This window comes from Podarcis muralis, chromosome 13, assembly GCF_964188315.1.
Source record: "Podarcis muralis chromosome 13, rPodMur119.hap1.1, whole genome shotgun sequence".
In the NCBI taxonomy this organism is placed as follows: Eukaryota; Metazoa; Chordata; class Lepidosauria; order Squamata; family Lacertidae; genus Podarcis; species Podarcis muralis.
Window position 1 is genome coordinate 38346749 of NC_135667.1, and position 21684 is coordinate 38368432.

Genomic DNA, 21684 nt, shown 5'->3' on the forward strand with positions numbered 1-21684 from the left:
AATGTGCTTTAAATATACGATGTGGAACCAGAGATGGGTTTCTGTGGTCCTCCAGATGTTGCTAGAATACAGCTCCCTGACCATTGGACATGCTGGCTGGGGCTGAATGGTAAAGGTAAAGGGACCCCTGACCATTAGGTCCAGTCATGGATGACTCTGGGGTTGCGGTGCTCATCTCGCTTTATTGGCCGAGGGATCCAGGAGCTGGGACAGAGCAACGGGAGCTCACCCCGTCGTGGGGATTTGAACCGCCGACCTTCTGATCATCAAGCCCTAGGCTCTGTGGTTTTAACCCACAGCACCACCCGCGTAGGGGGCTGAATGGTGCTGGAGCCCAAAAATGAAGAACTATTTGGTTCTACATGAAGCCAAATTTTGCAGACAAGGCAGGTCCAAATAAACAGCCATATTGCTGCGAAAACATTAAAATTTATATGTTGTGTACACTTGATGTTCCAAAACCTAATCATGACCATTTCCCCAGAAATTATTCATCACCCACTTTGCTTCATGAACCATGACTCTATATGTTTAACTTTATCATTCCAAGAGTTTTCAGCTATTCATCAACTGATAGCAGTTTAGATCTTTTCCATTTGCGAGCAGCTTCAATTCAAGCTGCTGTCAATGGATTTGAAATTAATTCCATGTCCTGTCTTCTCACTGTTTCTTTTTAACTACCCTAATAGAACGATTCGAGGGTCTGGGGAAATTAAATCTCTTACTGTCTCTTTGATTACCTTTATGACTTCTTCCCAATATTTTAGCGCAGGGCCGTCATTTGTGGAGAATATAAATAGGATTCAATGAAGATTTTCATTCCCCCCCCCCAGCACAATACTGATCAAGATCTTGCCCCTCTTTATGACGACAATAAAATGCTTGATTCTCAGCAGCTCATGAACTTTGCAACTGAAACATCCATGCTCAGCGTGTGATATCTGGTCCCTCAGACTTTCATGTACTGTATGTTGGTTTATTTGGCAGACTTATATTCCACTTTACAACAATTGTTCACAAGGTGAGCTAGAACTGAAGTGAAACAAATGTCCCCTAAAAAAAATCAATAATGATCAGAATATTTGGACAGGTTGAGACAGGTATGTATTTAAACAGGTGACACCAGTTATAAAACAACAACAGACCCACCAAGTGTCCCTATTTTCCAAGGACAGTTCTAGATTTACAGAAGCCGTCCCATTTTCTGATTTGATCCTGGAATGTCCGCTTTTCCTTAAAAGGTTTCCCTGACCATTAGGTCCGGTCGTAGCCAACTCTGGGGTTGCGGTGCTCATCTCGCTTTACTGGCCGAGGGAGCCGGCGTACAGCTTCCAGGTCATGTGGCCAGCATGACTAAGCCACTTCTGGCGAACCAGAGCAGCACACGGAAACGCCGTTTACCTTCCCGCCGGAGCGGTACCTATTTATCACTTGCACTTTGACGTGCTTTCAAATTGCTAGGTTGGCAGGACCGAGCAACGGGAGCTCACCCCGTCGCGGGGATTCAAACCCCCAACCTTCTGATCAGCAAGTCCTAGGCTCTGTGGTCTAACCCACAGCACCACCCACGTCCCCCGCATTTCCTTAGGACGTCCCTATTTTCATTGGAAAAAAGGAATCTTTTTCTTAATAGTGACTGCGTCTGCTCAGGCTGCATTCATTGCAGTTGTGCAGATAAAATATAATTGATAGAATTCTACAGGGTGGGGTATTCGTGTATGGAAACAATTCAGATCCAATGATCTCCAGGCACGCACCTCCATATGGTGGAGATATCAGGCGATATCCTAGTGCCTAGGCATCTTCACTTGGTCAAAAGTGATTGAAAGCCAGGTGCAAAATTCACCTGGCCCCTGGCAAATTTCGGACACTGCACACAAATGTTTGGGCACCCTCTCTAACATTGATTCCATTGGCCATCTTCCAATCCTCTGGTTCAAAAAACGGGAAGGGCGATTTCTGGTGATGATACATATCTGAGTTAAAAGATGAGCAATTTCACATGTGACATTTCCAGATTTCGACTTCACACTTCAGTTGCTGTGCTTTCCTGGGTTCCAAAGTAGGTGGGACAATGTAAAAGAGCAAGGAAAAAAGCTGGTGGGTTAGATGGACCCAGAAGATGATGTGGTGGATCATCAGTGGATGATGATGGTGATTTTTATTTTTATTACTACATAGGAAGCATTCAGAAATATGATCACCCTCCCCTGCCAGTCTGAAATAGTTCAGTCCATTCTACTGACTCAGACATCTACCCTCTCATTTCATTGCATGAGAAGATCAGGCCTCAGGTGACTTTGAAAGAGGATTAGACCAAGGCCTGGCCTACATGTGCAGCGGAATAAGGGGGGAAATATCCTAGAGCGCTAGAACGGATTGTACCATTTCAAACTGTAGATGGGAGAATCACATTCTCTTCAGGGCTCCTTGATGTATGTTATGTACTGAGTTGAATAGGATTCAAAATGCAGCAGTCTGATTGGTCCTAGAACAATAGGAATCAGAATGCAGCAGTCTGATTGGTCCTAGAACAATGCAGCAGTCTGATTGGTCTGCAGGAGCTGCCCAATCCAGCTCCAGATGGAAGTGAATCCACAACCCGATTGGTCTACAGGAGAATTCCGGAATTAGCCAATCACGTGCAGCCCATTGTGTAAATAATGTATATAAAGCAGATACTTTGGGGAAACTTTCATTCCTCCTCACCACTATGAGCTGAATAAAGAACATGAAATCCACTCTTGACTCTGAGTATATTTCAATGTAAAACCACCACCATCCCACATACAACTTGGACGTGCGTAAGCTAAACTTAGACGAGTGTTTCCCAAACTTGGGTCTCCTCTCCAGCTGTTTTAGGGAGTACAACTCCCATCATCCCTAGCTAGCAAGACCAGTAGTCAGGGATGATGGGAATTGTAGTCTAAAAGAGCTGGAGTGTTTGGGAAACACTTAGACCCTTGGGAGGATACATGGACGTCAAGGAGCTGGGAGAGTCCACCTTATTCTGATCCTCTCCTCCACGTCTGCACAGAGAATGAAGATGACTCGCAATTTGGAGGCTGTTCTGTTTTATGGGGTGTTTTGTGCTGTTATCGACCAGTGTTCTAAACTGTGATTTTAGTGTTTTAATCCGGACGTCACTCAAGAACTTTGGCTGTTGTGGGGGGAATGATAAACAGAGTAAATGAGCAAGCCAGTAAACAAAATATATCTCAGTAGTGTCTACTATGGCGTTGACCAGGGGTGGGGAACCTCAGGACCCCTGGGGATCCAATGTGGCCCTCCATATCCTTCTACCCAGCCCCCAAGACTCTTTCCAAGCCACAGGAAAGCTCTGCTCTGTGCAATGGTTTCGCCAGGCTAGAATGTGCTTCTGAGTGGTGATAATGCCTCTGTATGTGTGAATCTCTGACGTATCTGCGGCTGGAATTTAACCAGCTGCACAGAGGCCAGAGTCAACTCGAGAGGTCCGGAGGGTGGCAACACGGGAACAGGGCCTTCTCTACAGTGGCTCCCTGTCTGTGGAATGCTCTCCCCAGGGAAGTTTGCCTGGCGCCTTCATTATACACCTTTAGGTGCCAGGCAAAAACCTTCCTTTTTAACCAGGCCTTTGGTTGATCTGGTTTTACATCCTATGCCCTTTTAAATTTTTTTTTTTGGGGGGGTTATTGGATTGTTGTTTTTATTTTTATTAGTTATTTTGTGCTTTTATAACTTGATTTTATTTTGTGAAATGCCCTGAGACCCCCAGGTATAGGGCGGTATATAAATTCAGTAAACAACAACCCATTGCTCCATCTACTTCTTCCTTTGGCTCGAATCACCACTGGCATGTGGTCCCCAGAAAGCTATCCATGACAGAATGTGGGATGAAAAGGTTTCCCTGCCCGGTGGTGTACTACACTTACTTTGCTTTTGATTGGCAGCAGGATTCCGGGGGTCTTTCCCAGTCCTGCCAGGAGACGAAAGGGATAGATACTGGACTGTTGTCGTGCAAATCATGAGGCTGCTGAGCTATGGTTCTCCCCTAGGTGATCAATCCAGGCCGTGGAGCCACAAGCTCTTTGGAACGCATTTTGTCATGTCAGAGTGCCATAATGGGATTATATGGCTACTTCGTGAAGATAGGGATGCCACCCAAGCGAGCTCATCGTACCTGTTGTGGCTGGTCCATAATTTGTCGAGGCTCCTGGCTTATTGCACAACTGCACATGTTTGCTTGCTTCCCAAAATCTGTTGCAGCTCCTTTCAGCACCTTTCAGCAGGCAGCTCAGCGCCTTTCCTGACGACAGGACTGCCTTTCCTTTATCCACAAATGTCACACATTTTTTTCTCTCAACCTAACAGCGTGTCGCACTGTTTAGAGATGTATGATTTCTGGCGGAGGCATGGAAAAATGTGTGCGTGTAGCTTCTGGTGAGTAGGGGTCAGAGAGAGAAGGGGAGATTTAAATTTTGGGTGGCCTTAAACATTTTTAATCTTTTGTCAGCAACAACTAACACCGGGGAGCCTCAGGTCATTTGGATTTCTGACCCATTTTTGCTGGGCCTTAGCTCTGGGTGCTAATTTATGCCATGCGTAAGCAGCAGCAGCTACCACTCACACCTCGCTCTGCGTGGGTACCAGTTTTACAGCTGGTGTGTGGAGGTGGTTATATCGAGAACAGCCAGGGGAGGGGTGACCCCGAAAAACCAGTGCTTGGTGTGGCGGTCACTGAACAAGTTTCTGGGGTCGAGGCAAAGAGCTGGACAATATAACAGGAGCCTGGAACAGGGCAATGTATCTACTAATAAGGACATTCTTAGGACATGTGAGATCATTAGACATCCCTTGACAGAGATGACAGGGCCTGAACTGGAAATTTTGTTTCCTGAAGGTGGGACGTTGCTGAGTCAGTTTTTCTGGACTGTCTATGTTCGGTCCCCTCTGGGAACAGAAGGCATGGAACAACAGCCCCTTTGATAAACAGGCATAAGCAGAATTAAGGCAGTGATTGGCAACTCCTGTGACTGGCAGGCAACATAAAGCCTTTGGATTGGTTACTCCCGATATAAACAGAACTAGGAGCCTAGCTGTCTCTCTCCACACCTGGTCAATAGAGCAGAAGGTTTCACTGGTGGCAATTCCAGCTTCAGAAAGTGTTATGTACTGAGTTGAATGGGATCCAAAATGCAGCAGTCTGATTGGCCCTAGAACAATAGGATTCAGAATGCAGCAGTCTGATTGGTCCTAGAACAATAGGATCTGATTGGTCCGCAGGAGCCACTCAATCCAGCTCCAGGTGGAAGTGAATCCGTAACCTGATTGGTCTACAGGAGAATCCCGGAATTAGCCAATCACGTGGGGCCCCTTGTGTAAATAATGTATATAAAGCAGACACTTTGGGGGAACTTGCATTCCTCACTACTATGAGCTGAATAAAGAGCATGAAATCCACACTCGACTCCGAGTATATTTCAGAAAGTGACCTCAGGGAACCTGGACCACAAAACGCATACGGTCTGCATTTATCTATGACTGACCACAGGCCCTGTCTTGCCAAGAATGGCAAACTGATGGTCCCCACACTGGTTTTTGAAGCATTTTTCTAAACTGAACAAATAGTTCATAGAATCATAGAATTGTATAGTTGGAAGGGAACCCCAAGGGTCATCTAGTCCAACCCCCTGCAATGCAGGAATCTCAGCTAAAGCATCCACGGCAGCTGGCCATCCAACCTCTGCTTAAAAACCTTCAAGGAAAGAGACTCCACAACCTCCTGAGGGAGACCTTTTCACTGAACAGCTCTTACTGTCCGAAAGTTCCAGATGTTGAGTTGGAATCTCCTTTCTTTTAACTCGAAGCCATGGGTTCGAGTCCTACCCACCAAAGCAGGAGAAAACAAGCTTGTTCCCTCAAATATCCCTTGAGATATTTGAAGATGTTGTTAAGCAAATAACTGCAGAGTGGGATTTAATATCCCCTCTTGGTGTTGAGGTAGGAAGATATGAATTTTAATTTTTCCTCTGCTGAAAGGGATACTGAGTGGGAATTCTGAGTTACAACCATATGGGGCGGAGGGTGTCCTGGCTTGTGGCTGATAGTAACTTGTTAATGGACCACAAGTGAGATCAACATAGGATGAAGTGTGAAATTGAAAAAGACAAGCTGAGCCCACGGAGGACTTATGGTTGTAGGTTGCTGTTATTGCAGAAGTACAAAGAAGTCATATCACCCATAGAATAATACTATTGGAGGGGTGGCTGTCAGTTCCATACTGGTTAGGCCAGAGATAGGGAATTTATGGCCTTCCAGATATTGCTGGACTACAACTCCCATCACCCCTCACCTTGAACACACTGGCTCGGGCTGATGGGAATTAGTAAGTCCGACAATATCTGGAAGGCCACACTGTGGCATAGTGTGGGTTTCCAGCAGTGGCGTAGCGTGGGGGGTGCAGGGGGGGCCGGCTGCACCGGGCGCAACATCTGGGGTTAGGGCAAATCCACAGGTTAGGGGACGCAAATCCACGGGTTAGGGGGCGCAAATCCACGGGTTAGGGGGCGCAAATTACTTGCCTTGCCCCGGGTGCTGACAACCCACGCTACGCCACTGGTTGCCAGTGCCCGGGGCTGCATGGAGGGGGGAGGGAGGGAAATGGACGGAGTACATTTGCATTCAACTGCACAATGACGTCCACGTCACCCAGGAGATTGTAGCCGCAGAGATAGGAAGAGTTGTTGCAGGGTTACTGTACATCTTTTTATTGTAAACAATACTTACTCCTTTTGTCTCAAACACTCCTTCTCCACCCCACTGCACTGGCACCTTGTTCATTCCAAAGCAGACTCTGACATGACTTTCTGGCAGAGGTGGAGACCTTGCGTGGCCCTCCGGCTATTCTTGGACTCCAACTTCCATGGCCAGTGGTCAGTGATGATGGGAAATGTAGCCCTACAACATCTGAAGGGCCACAGGGTCTCTGCAGCTTCCTTACAGAAACCGTAAGAGTTCAGATTTAAGGAAGGAAGAGGAAGCCTGTCAGCTTTTTGTTTTCCTGACTCCAAATGACAGCCCAAAGAGCGGTGAGATTAACTAGGAACCACCGATGGGGAACCTGTGACCTCCCCAGATCTTATTGGACTCCAACTCCCATCACCTCCAGACCTTGTGTTCAATGGTCAGGGATCATGGGAGTTGTCATCAAAAAAAAATAATAAAAAAAAATCTGGCAGGCTACAGGTTCCCTGTCTGTGGTGTAAGGTCAGTGCCTAATCTAGTTCATTCATCTCTTAACGCAAATGACACTTGAGTGCATTTATTATTATTATTATTATTATTATTATTATTATTATTATTATTATTTGACTGGCATGATGATGATGCGACTCTGTTTGCTCAATGATGAAAGGGGCGGCGGATGACCTGCTCTTCTCCTCCTATCTGGTCACCCCGCACCATCTCACTGCCCCTTTCGCCGCAGGTCCTGGGATCCTATCCAGAGCTGCGCTCCCTCGACATCCTCCTGACCCGCGGATTCCCGGCCCAAAACAACCAACCAACCAACCAACCAACCAACCAACCCGACACACACTTGCAATCTCCATAATTGGGCAGCGGGGGTGAAAGAGAGCGAGAGCCAGAGAGCTGTGAAGAAGGCCTGGAGCAGACAAGCCAAGCCAAACCAAACCAAACCAAACCAAACCAAACCAAACCACAAGTCTCTCCAGGGCGGCCCGATCCGTCTTCCTCCCCAGAAGAATGACCGCTACGTCGATCTGAAGGAAGGCGCGGGGTGGCGTCGCGAGGAGCTCGCTTTCCAATAAGTGGCCCAACCAAAGCAACGTAGCCATTCCTTTCCCCGCTGCATTTTTGGTAAAAACCAATCAGGGGCGCAGGCAGGGAGACCACCTGCTTCTAAGACACGGGGACCAGCTCCAGGGTCTTCCCCACATCAATATTCTGCCCACCACGCCTAATCCTCCCACCTGCCCCCCTCGCGCCCCAGTTCTCTGCCACCGTCTTCTCTCCCTCGCTGCGCCTTGACCACCATCACCCTTTTTACGCACGCTCTCTCTTTCTCTCTTTTGCTCGCTCCATCGCTTTCGCTCCTTCCCTAAGTCGCTCCCCGCGTTACTCTCCTTTTCTCTCTCCCCCCCCCGTCTCACTCGCTCTCCCCTCCCCCTCCCCGCTTCCTCCCCCCTCACCCCTCCTTCCCACTATTAGTATTCCACTCGCGTCCCTGCTCCTCGCAGGAGCGCTTTTGCTGCAGCGCTCCCGACGCCGTTGGTTGGCTGGCTGGCTGGTTGGGTCGGCTTCTTCCTTGGCAGCCGGGTCGGGTCGGAGCCAGGACGAGGGGTTGGGGTGTGCTTGCTCGCTTGGCGTGTGGGTCTTCGCTTGCCGCCGCTCCATCTTCGCCCCCTCCCCAAGGCCTTGGCGGGGCTCCCGTTGGGTCTGATCCGGGATCTGTATGGAGCCCAAACATTAAGGGGACTGGGGGAGAGCCTGCAGCCTCCCCCCGCGCGCCTTTGCCCCCCCCCCCCCAAACTGGGCACGCGGAGGAGAGAGAACAAGCAGCTGCGCCAACGTTGCCGGAGAAAAGCGCGCAGGGGATGCTGCCTCCACGACGACCCCCACTTTGGTGAGTGTGTGGATAAAGGGGGGTGGTGGGGTTTTTGGGTGGTGGGGTGGGGTGGGAATATGCAGCCCGAATGAAAGGGCGCTCTCATCTATCGAAGGATGGGAAAAGGCTAGATTGGGGCAGGGATTCATTGCGGTTCATACACGATATGGAAGGAGGAAGGGGCGCGCAAATGATTCTTAGGAGGAGTAAGGGGTGAGATTGGGACAGTGATTCAGTGCGGGGGGGGGTAGGTGGGACTGATAGGACAGGAGCAAAGGTAAGGGGGATGATGGATGGAAGTTGCTATGGAAACGGCACCATCTTACCCCCCCCCCCCGCCGCCAGAAAGATGCTGCTTTGCTATCTCCCCCCCCCCCCATTGGCCTCCTCCCACTGTACCCAGCTCTCCCAGGTCCAGCTAGCCCCCATTTAATCTAACGTTGTCGTCGCCAAAAATATGTCTCGCAAGCTTTCACTTACTATGTCCTCTAAAGAGCCCCCCTCTCAGGTTTAGCCCCCTCCCCTTCATTGCCTGCTCCCATAGCAACACACTTTGCTTTCCCCTCAAGCTGTGCTTATTACTCAGGCCCGATGCCACACCTCCACAATGGGCAGGGTGTGTGTGTGTGTTCCTCTGCTGATGAGCCCCATATATCCCCATCCAGGCCTGGTTCCAATAAATGCGTCTTTCCGCTCTTGCCTCCATTACCTCAGGCCTCCCCACAGTCAGGTTCCCTCTCACCTTATCCTCTGGCTTTCTCTGGAATTGCCTCCCTACTGTCAATAGAGCCAACTCCTTTCTTTTCTCTCCTTGAAGCATCCCGCCCCCCCCCCCATTCAGGGCCAAACCCCTCTTCACTTATGTGTCACAGTGGACTATTTGAAGTCATTCCTGGTCCTCCGTTCCCCCCTTAAACTTACCCACGAGACCCACAGATTCCCACAAGAATATTATGTGCCAACATATTCCTAATGACCTGCCCTCCCACCTTGACAGACTAGGCCTTCCCTAATCCTGCCATGAGGTTTAAGCATCTTGAACCCATGACCTCACCATATACCCCAAATGAGGCCTACCTGCTTCCCTGTTCCAAGGGGGCTGAGCTCCCCTTCTTATAACACTACCTGGTTTCCCTGCACTGTTGGGTTTAACACCTGCTGAGTTTCCTCCTCCTCTCCACTGATGACCCTTAAATACTTCTTTTGCATCATGCCAATCTGAGCTATTTGGTTCCCCTCCCACCTCCCATCTTGGTCCCCACTGGCTTCTGTGCCCCCTCACCCCTTCCCACCCCGCCTCATGCACTTATCTGGGTGCAAATTACTTCAAGGGTCCCAAACCCCTCTCCCCGGAGGGCCCTGTCAACACCCCTCTGTACCCCAATAGAAGGGAGAATATTGGCTTGTAAGCCCAGCTATCCCCATTCCTTTATTTGTACTTCTTTCTCTTCCCTCTTCCAGGAGTGCAAGTGGGCTTTCTGCTTCTCTCGTCCAGGGGGGTGGGATTCTGACCCAAGGAAAAATAAAATGTAGGCTTCCCCCCTCGCACTCAACCACGCTCCGTCAAATTGTGGCTCCTCGTGTCCTGCCGTTCGGCGTTAAGCACTCAGGCCACGAGGCAAGTCAAACAGACATGTGGCAAGAAATAATAACCTGTGGTGCCGTAGTCTCTTTAATGGCAGCTGTGCGATGCAATCTTTTGATTAAAGCAATGTTTAAAGCAAGTTAATTTTCCAGACATTTCTGGTGTTTTCTGTTCATCGAAGGAGCGGAAGATAAAAAATACGAAAGGGTAAATACTGAGGCCTCTCAGATCGTGATGATGCAGGCCCTTCTCCTTTTAAAATAACTAGGTTCTGTGGGCCTGCCTCAGCCCCCTTGAAATCTTCCCCTGCTCCCACCCCATCAGCAAACCCTACGATTGTGTTCCTATGCCCCACAATCTACAATCCGGTCCCTGCTAGTCCTAGCCTTGTTGGGTTGCATTCCCACATTGTACAGTACCAATCCACCTTTCGCCTTAAACTATTTAAGCTTGCTCAGACATGGTGTTGTTGTATGGGTGGCCAACCCCACCCCCTCCACAGTGAAACCTCTGTCTTACAAACAGCAGGTGAGGAAGGTCACCTGTGCTACTTCAGAGTGCAGGTAGGAGCTGAATGCTCCTCCATACTGAAAATAATAATAATAAACCCAAGTTCTTCCATATGTAAAATTAATGGAGAAAGCTACGCCTGAACCCTTCACCCTGACACTATAGTTTTCTACATGAAGGGACTTACTAATTTGTATGGAGGAGCATCCACTCACATGGGCCTGAACCTGCAGTCTGAAGTGGTACAGTCAAGACACAGGTTTACCTCCACGTTTGTGGGAACTAGGCCTACGTGTCTAGAAAGCTCAGAACAAGCTGTTTGTTGTCATGGTTACCTTACAGACTGCGAGTGGGATATTGGTGCAAGGGAATTTGAGGGGACTGGAGATAGTGGAATTGCAAACCGATGCCATAACATTGTGGGTGGGGGAGCCTCTGTAGGGGTTTTAAGGTTGCTGTAGATGCTTGGACTGAGGAGCGGATATGGAGGAGCTGTTCTGGTTTGTGAGGAGCTGCGGGTGCCAGGATTTGAGGGGTTCATTTGGAGGAAGTGTCACACCCTCTGAGAGTCTTTCTGGCAGCGCAGTGCTCCTTTGATGCCTCCCTTTTCTCTTCTGCGCTCAGTTAGCATGTTGGCGATGTGGCCCATTCCATGTGCAATTGTCCCCGCAAACAAATAACCCGGAAGCAGAGGAGGGTTAATTGAAGTGTGGACTCTGAGATTGGTTTTGAGTGACTGCAGTACCAATGAGATTATGATAACAGATTAGAGGATCCTACAGGTGTAAGTAAGAATGAAGCCGCCAAAGTGGAATCCCATAATTGATTGCTTGGGGATGGCTATGTTTTGCAGGCATGGGGTGCGGCGAAATTTTGTATGTGCTTCTGTGTGAGTTGACTGCGAAAGAGGTTAACACAAGGGACATTTCGGGAAATAAAGACACGAGAAGCAGGCTAGGACTTAATTAGGCAGGTGGTGTATCTTACGCAGTACAGTCTGATGTGACTGGCAGGTCTTCCATACTCCTGTTCCCTGGGATTTTCGGGGGGTCGGGGATGGGGAAAAGAGGGTCGTGATTGCACATGGCGACTCTCCTTCCTCTTCGGCAGAAGAGTGTCGGCAACAGGGAGCTCCATGTTTGTGCCTTTGTGCATGTGCAAATACGGCAGTGGAAGATCAAGGAAGCCGTTTGGCAAAGGTCATGTTTGAGAGGGATGCCGGCACGGTGCGCTTGTGCGGAGCACACATCAGTTGCTGCTGAAGACAGGTGGGGAAAGAGGCCTGGGCAGATGTTGCTTTCGCTCCTTAATTTCCGGTAAGTTCATTGTTGACAGGAGAATGTTGGGGACAGGCAGTTGGGGAGGTATCATGAAGCTTTGGGGATTAATCTGTAGTGCAAACAGCTGACTTGTTAACTGCGAATTTATACCATGAGCTTAGGCCTGTACTTGTAAATTTAATTAGATCCCTCAGCTTTGGTGTGTGTGTGAGTGCGTATAATATATATTCAGAGTAAGAATTATATACATATATAAACTCTACATGGCTACAGCTGCCAGAAAAGGTGGCCAAGAAGCTCTGATAGAAACAGTTACCATGGCAATTGGAAGGAGGAGAATGGGGATGGAAGGAAAAGCAATGAGAACCCCCTTTAGTTTCTGCCCCAGAAGTGTGCTGCCTTCGCTGCCCGCCCCCCTCCCCAAATTCTGCTCCAATGTACAAAACAGTTCGCATTAGTCTCCGTGGTGGGACTAGGGGAAGAGGGAGGGCGATGTGAATTTCCTTCTCGTAGAAGGTGTGCGGAGGAAACAATCTGCCGCTGCGTGAGTGTGTGCGAAAAGGACGGAAGTGGAAGGAACCATGTTGTATTTATTCAGTGCAGAAACAGGGAGAAAGTGTGATGTGTTAAGGAGTGGCAGCTGTATAGGAATGCAGGAAGAAGCCTTGCGGTAGCATCCCCTCCAACCTTTCTCCAATGAAAAAATAGGGACGTCCCGTTCCATGATAATAATTTTATTATTTCTACCCCAGCCACTCTGGGTGGCTTCCACCATATATAGAAACATAATAAAGCATCAAACATTTTTTTTAAAACTTCCCCATGCAGGGCTGCCTTCAGATGTCTTCTAAAGGTTGTATAGTTACTTATGTCTTTGGCTCAGGGGCGGGGGGACGGACGCATAACCCTCCAACATTTCTCCTATGTAAATAGGGACGCCCGAAAGAAAAATGGGACATTCCGGGATCAGATCGGAAACTGGGATGGCTTCTGTAAATCTGGGACTGTCCCTGGAAAATAGGGACACTTGGAGGGTCTGTGGTAGGTCAGGCCACATGTCCATCCGGGGCAGAACTGCCCACATTGACTGATAGCCACTCTCTAAGGCAGAGGCTGTTTCGTATCATCTGCTCACTGATCCTGTTTAACTGGAAATGGCAGAGAGTGATTTTGGGATCTTCAGAATGCCAAGTTTTTGCTCTCTTATCACTAAGCTGGGGCCTCTTCTCCAAGATGTATGACTTGTAGTAGACTGTGAGTGTTAAGTTGTGGGTGAACATATCAGACGACACAGTGATTCTTCAGACAGCTCTTGTTTATTCACAGGCCAGAACAGAACTGAACTGAAGGGTTCAGCCAACCTGCTTATACAGAGCTCAACTACAAAGCAACAGTAACAACTTTCTGTAATTATCCAATCACTGAACGTAACTTTCAATTCCTTATTTGCATATGCGGACCTGAGTGAAAACTATCTACAGTATCCCCCTGCTGGCCCAGGGTGAGAACTTCAGTACATAACAGTGAGGATTTGGAATCTAGCCACCCACCTGCAGTTACTGAGACCCCTAGCTAGGCAAATCTCCCCTTAGGGAATGTGGGAGGCTATCTGTCGCTACTAACCCCGATGGCTTTCTGCCTCCGCTGCCAGAGGCTATTATGCTTCTGACTCCAGTTGCTGGATGCTGCAGGAAGGAAGAGTGCTGGTGTGTGCAGGTCCTTTGTGTGGGGCTTTCCGCAGGCACCTAGTTGCCCACTGGGAGAACAGGACAATGGACTGTGTCCAATTCTGAGCATCACAATTTTATCCCTGGAAAATAGGGACACTTGGAGGGTCTGGAAAAAAGTGACAGTCTGGGAGCACCCACGTGATCTGTCAGCCTAACTTACCTCTCAGGGTTGCTGTAAGTATGAAGTGAAGGGGGTTAGAACGCCATACTTGCGCTCCTTGCAGGAAAAGCAGGAGGATATATGCAATGTCCTAAAAAGCCAAACAAACAGTGACTTTCACAACAGCCTAGCACGTGAAAATATAAGAGGGAGGGCTGGGTTGGGCTATATTTCTGGAAGCAGTTGGAAAAGCCTGCCCTGCTTTATTTCTGTATGCCAGGCTGCTGTGATGATCAGGGGTCTGAAAATCAAGCCTTATGAGGAGCGGTTGAAGGAGCTGTGTAGGTTTAGCCTGGAAAAGAGGAGTCTTGATAGCCATCTTCAAATATCTCCAGTGCTGCTCTGGAGGGTAGGACTCGAACCCGTGGCTTCAAGTTACAAGAAAGGGCGTTCCGGCTAAACGTACGGGAAAACTTTCCGACAGTAAGAGCTGTTTCACAGTGGAGCGGTCTTCCCTTGGGAAGTTGAGGACTCTCCTCCCCTGGAGGTTTTTGAGCAGAGGTTGCTTTTTTGAGATTCCTGGTTTGTGAGGGGTTGGACTTGATGGCCTTTAGGGTACCTTCCAACCCTATGATTCTGTGACTAGAAGGACTCCTGGCCTGGTCTGGCAGGGCTGTTCTTATATGTTCTTCCCAGATATGTGTGTAGCATTTGTGCCATCATGGCAAGGAAGTATTATATCATGGAAATCGTTCTGAACTGAAATGATAACGGTTGCTATCAGGACGCCAGTTGCCTACGAAAGTGACCTGTTTTTTATTCCTTGGACCGTGCAGAACTGGCTCCTGGGAATTGGAAACGTTTCCGCAGGTCTGATTGTTATTCACAGCAAGACTGCCACTTAAGCAATTTGTAACTGGTTGTATTCAATGTTAGTCATACTCAGAAGTAGGCCCATTGAAATTAATGGGCGTAGCTAACTGGGGTCATTCAGTTCAGTGGGTCTACCTTCCTTGAGCAGAACTTCGTTGGATACAACCCCATAGGAATTTATAATACATTATAAATTATTGTCCCCTCCTGCGATGGGGAGCTGTGGATCAACTTTATGGCAAGATCACCACGTGGAATTTGGGTCTGACTCGGGTCCCTTGATTTTCCTAATGGGTTAGTCATTTTGTAGCACTGGTTTTTTTGGGATGTGTGTGTGTGTACATGTGCATACATGCATCAACATCATCATTACTATTATTTTTATTATTTGAGTTTATTTACTGCCCTACAACCAGAGGTCTCAGGGTGGTTCACAGAAAAGATCACAACATATATAATCAGAATAAAAACAACAACCCAATAACACCCTGCTGAAAAGAGCCACATTATAAAAGGGTGCGCTCCCGTCGTTCAGTCCTAGCGCCTGCCAACCTAGCAGTTCGAAAGCACCTCCGGGTGCAAGTAGATAAATAGGCACCGCTTACCAGCAGGAAGGTAAACGGCGTTCCGTGTGCTGCGCTGGCTCGCCAGATGCAGCTTTGTCACGCTGGCCACGTGACCTGGAAGTGTCTGCGGACAGCGCTGGCCCCCGGCCTCTTGAGTGAGATGGGCGCACAACCCTAGAGTCTGTCAAGACTGGCCCGTACGGGCAGGGGTACCTTTACCTTTACCTATAAAAGGGTATAGGATGTCCATCAGGTCAACCAAAGGCCTGATTAAAAAGGAAAGTTTTTGCCTGGCACCTAAAGGTGTATAATGAAGGCGCCAGGTGAACTTCCCTGGGGAGAGCATTCCACAGACGGGGAGCCACAGCAGAGAAGGCCCCGTTCTTGTGTTGCCTCCTCTTGAGGAGGAGGCACACGAAGAAGGGTTTTAGAAGATGATCTCAGGGTCCGGGTAGGTTCATATGGGGAGAGGCGGTCCTTGAGGTATTGCGGTCCTGGGTTGTTTAAGGCTTTCTAGGTCAAAACCAGCACTTTGAATTGGGCCCAGAAAGTAATAGCCAGTGCAGTCGGACCAGGATCGGTGTAATATACTCAAACCGTCTTGTTCCGGTGAGCAACCTGGCCGCTGAATTCTTCACTAGCTGATGTTTCTGAACCGTCTTCAGAGGCAGCCCCACGTATAACGCATTGCAGTAATCTAACCTTGAAGTTACCAGAGCATAGACAACAGTAGTTAGGCTATCCCTGTCCAGACAGGGGCATAGCTAGGCCACCAGCCGAAGCTGATGGAAGGCACTCCGGGCCACTGTGGCCACCTGAGCCTTGAGCAAGTGCCCTGAAAGAAGCATACTAAACAAAATGATACCACATGGCCAGTGGAATACACTCCTTTCCTTCTCAGTGGCCACAAGAGGTCACAGGATTTGCAAGTGGTCATATTAAACCAAAAGTAGTTAGATCATTAGGATCTGTTCGGATCCTGAACAGTTGCCTTCAGATAACATCAGGGGGCCCTTCCCTCTCCCCAGAAAATAAATCTAGGAGTTTCCACTTTGTCCCAAGAAATCGAAATGCCCTTTCAAGTGGCATAGGAATGCGTTGGCTGTAGCTGGGATCCTGAGCAATTGCCTTGGTGTGGCAACTTGATTGGCATTTAGAAAGAACTCCAGTGGTGAAAAGGGTTAGAGTAGGGTTTCCCAAACTTGGGTCTCAAGCCGTTTTTGGACTACAGTTCCCATCACCCCTGACCACTGGTTCTGCTAGCAAGGGAGGATGGGAGTTGTACTCCAACAACAGCTGGAAACCCAAGTTTGGTTAGAGATAGTGAGGTGGGTGGCAGAAGGAAGGGTGGCACACAGCTGTTGAGAAGGGACAGGGCAGAAGATGAATGGGGAAGCTTGTGGACTTCTAGATGTTGATGATGGACTACAGCTCCCATTGTCCCTGACCATTGAGCCATGCTGGCTGGGACTGAATGGAGCTGGTGTCTGTCCAATAACATTCTGGAGGGCCACAGGTTACCCATCCCAGACATAGATTAAAGGACAGGAAATTGAATGGCAGTAGGGAGCAGGTGGCGCTGTGGGTTAAACCACAGAGCCTAGGACTTGCCGATCAGAAGGTCGGCGGTTCGAATCCCTGCGACGGGGTGAGCTCCCGTTGCTCAGTCCCTGCTCCTGCCCACCTAGCAGTTTGAAAGCACATCAAAGTGCAAGTAGATAAATAGGTACTGCTCCAGCGGGAAGGTAAACGGCGTTTCCGTGCGCTGCTCTGGTTCGCCAGAAGCGGCTTAGTCATGCTGGCCACATGACCCGGAAGCTGTACGCCGGCTCCCTTGGCCAATAAAGTGAGATGAGCGGCGCAACCCCTGAGTCGGTCACGACTGGACCTAATGGTCAGGGGTCCCTTTACCTTTAGGGAAACTGGAGGATATGTATTGGAGAGGGGAACTGAGCTGTGGAGTGGCAGTTTTAGCCGAGACCTGAATTCAGATCCTAGCTCATGCCATGTCATAGACTGCCCTCAAACAAATCCCTCTCTGTCTTGGCCTCCACTGCGGGGTTTTTTTTGTAAAACAAGTGCAACAGCTATCTGGGATGGGGGCGGGAAGGAACTGGGGGACAATGTATGCAAAACCTCTTTTGCTTTCTAAAGGAATATGATATTGTTATGCAAACATATGAGCGGGAATTGATAAATCGGTAACTAGTGGATAAGGGGCAAGGGGGGGGGGATAAAAAATTTAAAAATTGTAAATTGAATATAAGGAATGAACCGTGAAGTAGAGATAAATGTGTAATATCAAGCAGCAATGGGAGAAAGTAGGGACACATCTAGGATGCATAGCTGTCAAAGTTTTCCCCTTTTTAAGGGAAATTCTGAATAGGATTCCTCACAAGAAAAGGGAAAAGTTGACAGCTATGCTAGGATGAAGAGTGGGAAGTCAACTTCTGGGGAAAATTGTATTAAATTTGATGTAACGGAGTATTGATTCTTTAAAAATTTGGAAAACTAATAAATATCATTTGACAAAAAAAGGAACTGTGGGACAATGCCATTTGTAAGTAGCCCTGAATGAAGCAGAAAATGGAGTAGAGATGTTTTTTGGGGGGCAGAAACAGGGTGGGGGGCCCCTGCCTCATGTTCTACAGGTTGTTTAAAGTCTGGTGCATATGATAAAAGACAGTAGAGGCAGAAGTAAATTTTGCAGCAGCAGAATCTTTGGGGAAATGTTGGAGTTTGTGTGTGGAAACATTGATTTTCAGAAACTCAGGTTTGAGGGTCAGGGTCAGTGTTTTGCAGGCTTAAAAATAACAAAGCAATCTAATCCCAGCAGCTTCTGTAGTTCGGATGGTTGCAAATATATGTTTGAATCGGAAGGCGTCCGTTCATATTTGTACAGGTAGGATGGGGATATTTCTCCTCAAACGTGTTTTGGGCTCCAGAGGATTTGGGTGAGGTAGGTGTGTGAGGGTTAAATATGGGGGGGGGGGGCAGGAAAGGGGAGGAAAGAACTACAAAAGAGGAAATGCTGCAGGAAACTGGGTGTGGCAAGAGACCAGGAGGAAGCTGCCTTAAATATCTTTGGTCCATTTAGCTGAGCATCATCTGCTCTGAGCATCAGTGGCTTTCCGGGGTTAGACAGGGGACATTCTGATGTTGGGAGAATGAACTTGAGTCCTTCTGCGTGCAGAGCAGTTGATCTACCCCTTAGCTACAGCTACGGAAAAGGATGAGTAAGAAAATGTGTGCGTATGTGTGATGAGAAATGTGAATGGACGTTAGATTGCGAAAAACGAAAGTCGAGATCTTAGGAGGCAAAGTCTCCCCTAGCCAATATTTTCTTAATGAGCCCACCTATGATGAAACCTGACCCCGTGCATATTTACTCAGAATAATGAGTCCAAATGAGTTTGGTGGCCTTTACTCCAAAGGAATTGACAATGCGACCAGGTGTCAAAAAAGGTTATTTATGTATGCCACTACTGCGGCCCGTGTTTTGTTAGCCTAAAAATGGAAAACGAGCGAGGTCCCAATCAAAGATGAATGGCAGCTTAAACTGATGGAATAAACTACACAGCTTGCAGACTTAACATATAGAATAAGAGAACAAGAAGAACATGCATTTAGAGAAGATTGGAAAAGGTTTATTGAATATATGGGAAATAAATTCAACAGTGTAAATAAGTAATGTTGGATGTAATAATGGAATACTGAATGGTTTAGTTTCTGTAAAATAAGCGGGGATTTATGATATGTAAAATGAACCATAGAAAGAGAAGAAGGGAAGTCACTGATATCTTAAGGTTGTAAAAATGAGTAGTTTAAATTGTAAAACAGAAAATTTAATAAAAATTATATATATATCTCTTCTTCTTTGGCGATCACTCGTAGCCGAGTAAGATTGTCTTCCATAAACATGGTTTTAACAGTGAGTCCGTAAGTGACTGTGGAGGCCAATTCTGGATCCACATGTCCTTCCACAGTGGGGACTTTGGTTTCTGGGTGGGAGTTGATCACGGCGTGGATTTGCCAAGCGTGCCTTCCTCTTAGCGCGTTTCTCCCTTGCGTCCTGAGTTCGAGTGTCTTCAAAGCCCATGACACCTTTGGTAAAGGCTGTTCTCCAACTGGAGCGCTCGCACGAGGCCAGTGTTTCCCAGTTGTCAGTGTTTATACTACATTTTTAAAGATTTGCCTTGAGAGAGTCTTTAAACCTCTTTTGTTGCCCACCAGCATTACGCTTTCCATTTTTAAGTTCCTAATAGAGTAGTTGTTTTGGAAGACGATCATCAGGCATCCGCACAACATGACCAGTCCAATGAAGTTGATGTTGAAGAATCATTACTTCAACACTGGTGATCTTTGCTTCTTCCAGTACACTGATATTAGTTCGCCTGTCTACCCAAGTTTTATATATACAGTCATACCTCGGGTTAAATATGCTTCGAGTTGAGCGCGTTCGAGTTGTGCTCCTCGGCAACCCGGAAGTAACGGAGCGCGTTACTTACGGGTTTTGCTGCTTGCGCATGCGCAGATGCTCAAAATGACATCACACGCATGCGCAGAAGCGGTGGAAAGCGACGCGTGCATGCGCAGATGTGCCGTCGCTAGTTACGTTTACCTCTAGATGCGAACGGGGCTCCGGAATGGATCCTGTTCGTATCTAGAGGTACCACTGTATATAAAGACAATGCGACCATGGCCTTTGGCTGTAAAGCACATTTTTTGACCCAAAGAACTATAACTCCCAGCACCTTTAACAAACTACAGCTCCCAAGGTTCTTTAAATGATTGGGGTGGGTGTGCAGTCATAGTCATTCTAGGCTGAAATGGAGAAAAAGAGTAAGCTTGTTTCCATTTACCACAGTTCCTGTACCTGGTAGTAGTCACTCTCAAGTTGATTCTTAGCCTCTCTCCTCGCCTCAGTTTACTGTTTACAAGTCTGGTTTATGGCATCCAAATGGCAGAGAGGAGAGTCGTAGGCCTAGATTAGCGGGGCAGAGAAGGGTAGAACAGAGAGCAGGGATTGGCACCACAGGACTTGTGTAAATGCTGTGGACCTTCATCAGTATAACTTGGCTCTTAAAAGAAAAGTTTGGATCTTAAGTTTCAGAGTTAACATCTCTGCAGTGTATTTGTATAGCGCAGTCCTAACCATGCCTACTCAGGTGTAAATCCTATTGAATTCAGCGTGGTTCCCCTCCCCTCTTGTAAACTGGGTTAGGATTTTCAGCCTTAGGCTGTTTGACTCTAATTGCCCTTGCAGATTTATTCATGATATAATAAGGAGTGTTATCAGTGAGCTTCCTTCCCCCTCCTTAATTAGCGAGGTTGTGTTGGCATGTGAGTTCTTCCTTCTCATTGTATTTTGAAACGCTATTTCAAAATAAAAGCCCAGGCTAGAAAGAAAACCAAACACAGCCACCATTTGAGGACCAAACTAGATAATAGAGACAACTGAAGGCACCTGCTCTTCCTTTAAACTTTTGCAAAATAGGAGGGTGATGGCAGGGGCAAGCTTTGGTGTGTTTGTGTATATATAACAAAAAATAAAAAATAGGTTTTTATACCCAGTATAAAATTTTAAGTGCACAAGGTTAAAATAAGGCATGAAAAGAATAACAGTTTTTAAGACAGATGCTAGTAATATGTTGTCCTGAGCATGGACAAAATTTGCCCCCCCACAATATTTATTATTTTCACTATAATCCCTCATTTATTTTTTATTATTTTACACCCCCTCCACTCTGTGCCCTGGGCACCTACCTGAATCCAGCATTGCTGGTGGTTGGTGGGTAGAGCATGAGACTCTTAAGATCAGGGTCATGGATTCGAGTCGCACTTTGGGCGAAAGTTTCCTGCATTGCAGAGGGTTGGATTAGATGACCTTCCCTGTCCCTTCAAACCCTACAATTCTATGATCTGGCTTGGGATCATGGGGAGGGGGGCAGGACTTTTCCTTCTCTGTGCCATGTTTCTGATGAAAAGCACCCTCCAGCAACTATTTGCTGCATTAGGGAAATCCTTTGTTTTCCTTCATATATCCTTGAACTCTAACACCCATCAGCCCCAGCCAGTGTGGCCAATAGTTAAGGATGATAGGAGTTGTAGTCTACCAACACCTTAAGGGTAAGGAGACCCCTGACCATTAGGTCCAGTTGTGGCCGACTCTGGGGTTGCGGCGCTCATCTCACTTTTTGGCCAAGGGAGCCGGCGTACAGCTTCCGGGTCATGTGGCCAGCATGACTAGGCCGCTTCTGGCGAACCAGAGCAGCGCACAGAAACGCCGTTTACCTTCCCGTTGGAGTGGTACCTATTTATCTACTTGCACTTTGACATGCTTTTCGAACTGCTAGGTGGGCAGGAGCAGGGACCGAGCAACGGGAGCTCACCCCATCGCGGGGATTCGAACCACCGACGTTCTGATCAGCA

General features: G+C 47.8%; 1 protein-coding gene across 2 annotated transcripts in view; it reads left to right on the forward strand.

The window, feature by feature from the left end:
- The first annotated feature begins 8206 nt into the window (after positions 1–8206).
- LRRC4B (leucine rich repeat containing 4B) overlaps positions 8207–21684 on the forward strand; it is a 148423-nt gene continuing 134945 nt past the window's right edge. Inside the window, exon 1 of one of the 2 annotated variants that reach the window (XM_028702126.2) lies at positions 8207–8626. The gene's annotated coding sequence lies outside the window, so the exon portion shown is untranslated. Of the gene's footprint in view, positions 8627–11797; positions 12020–21684 lie in introns of those variants that run through there. The other variant, XM_028702128.2, reaches the window with a different exon arrangement.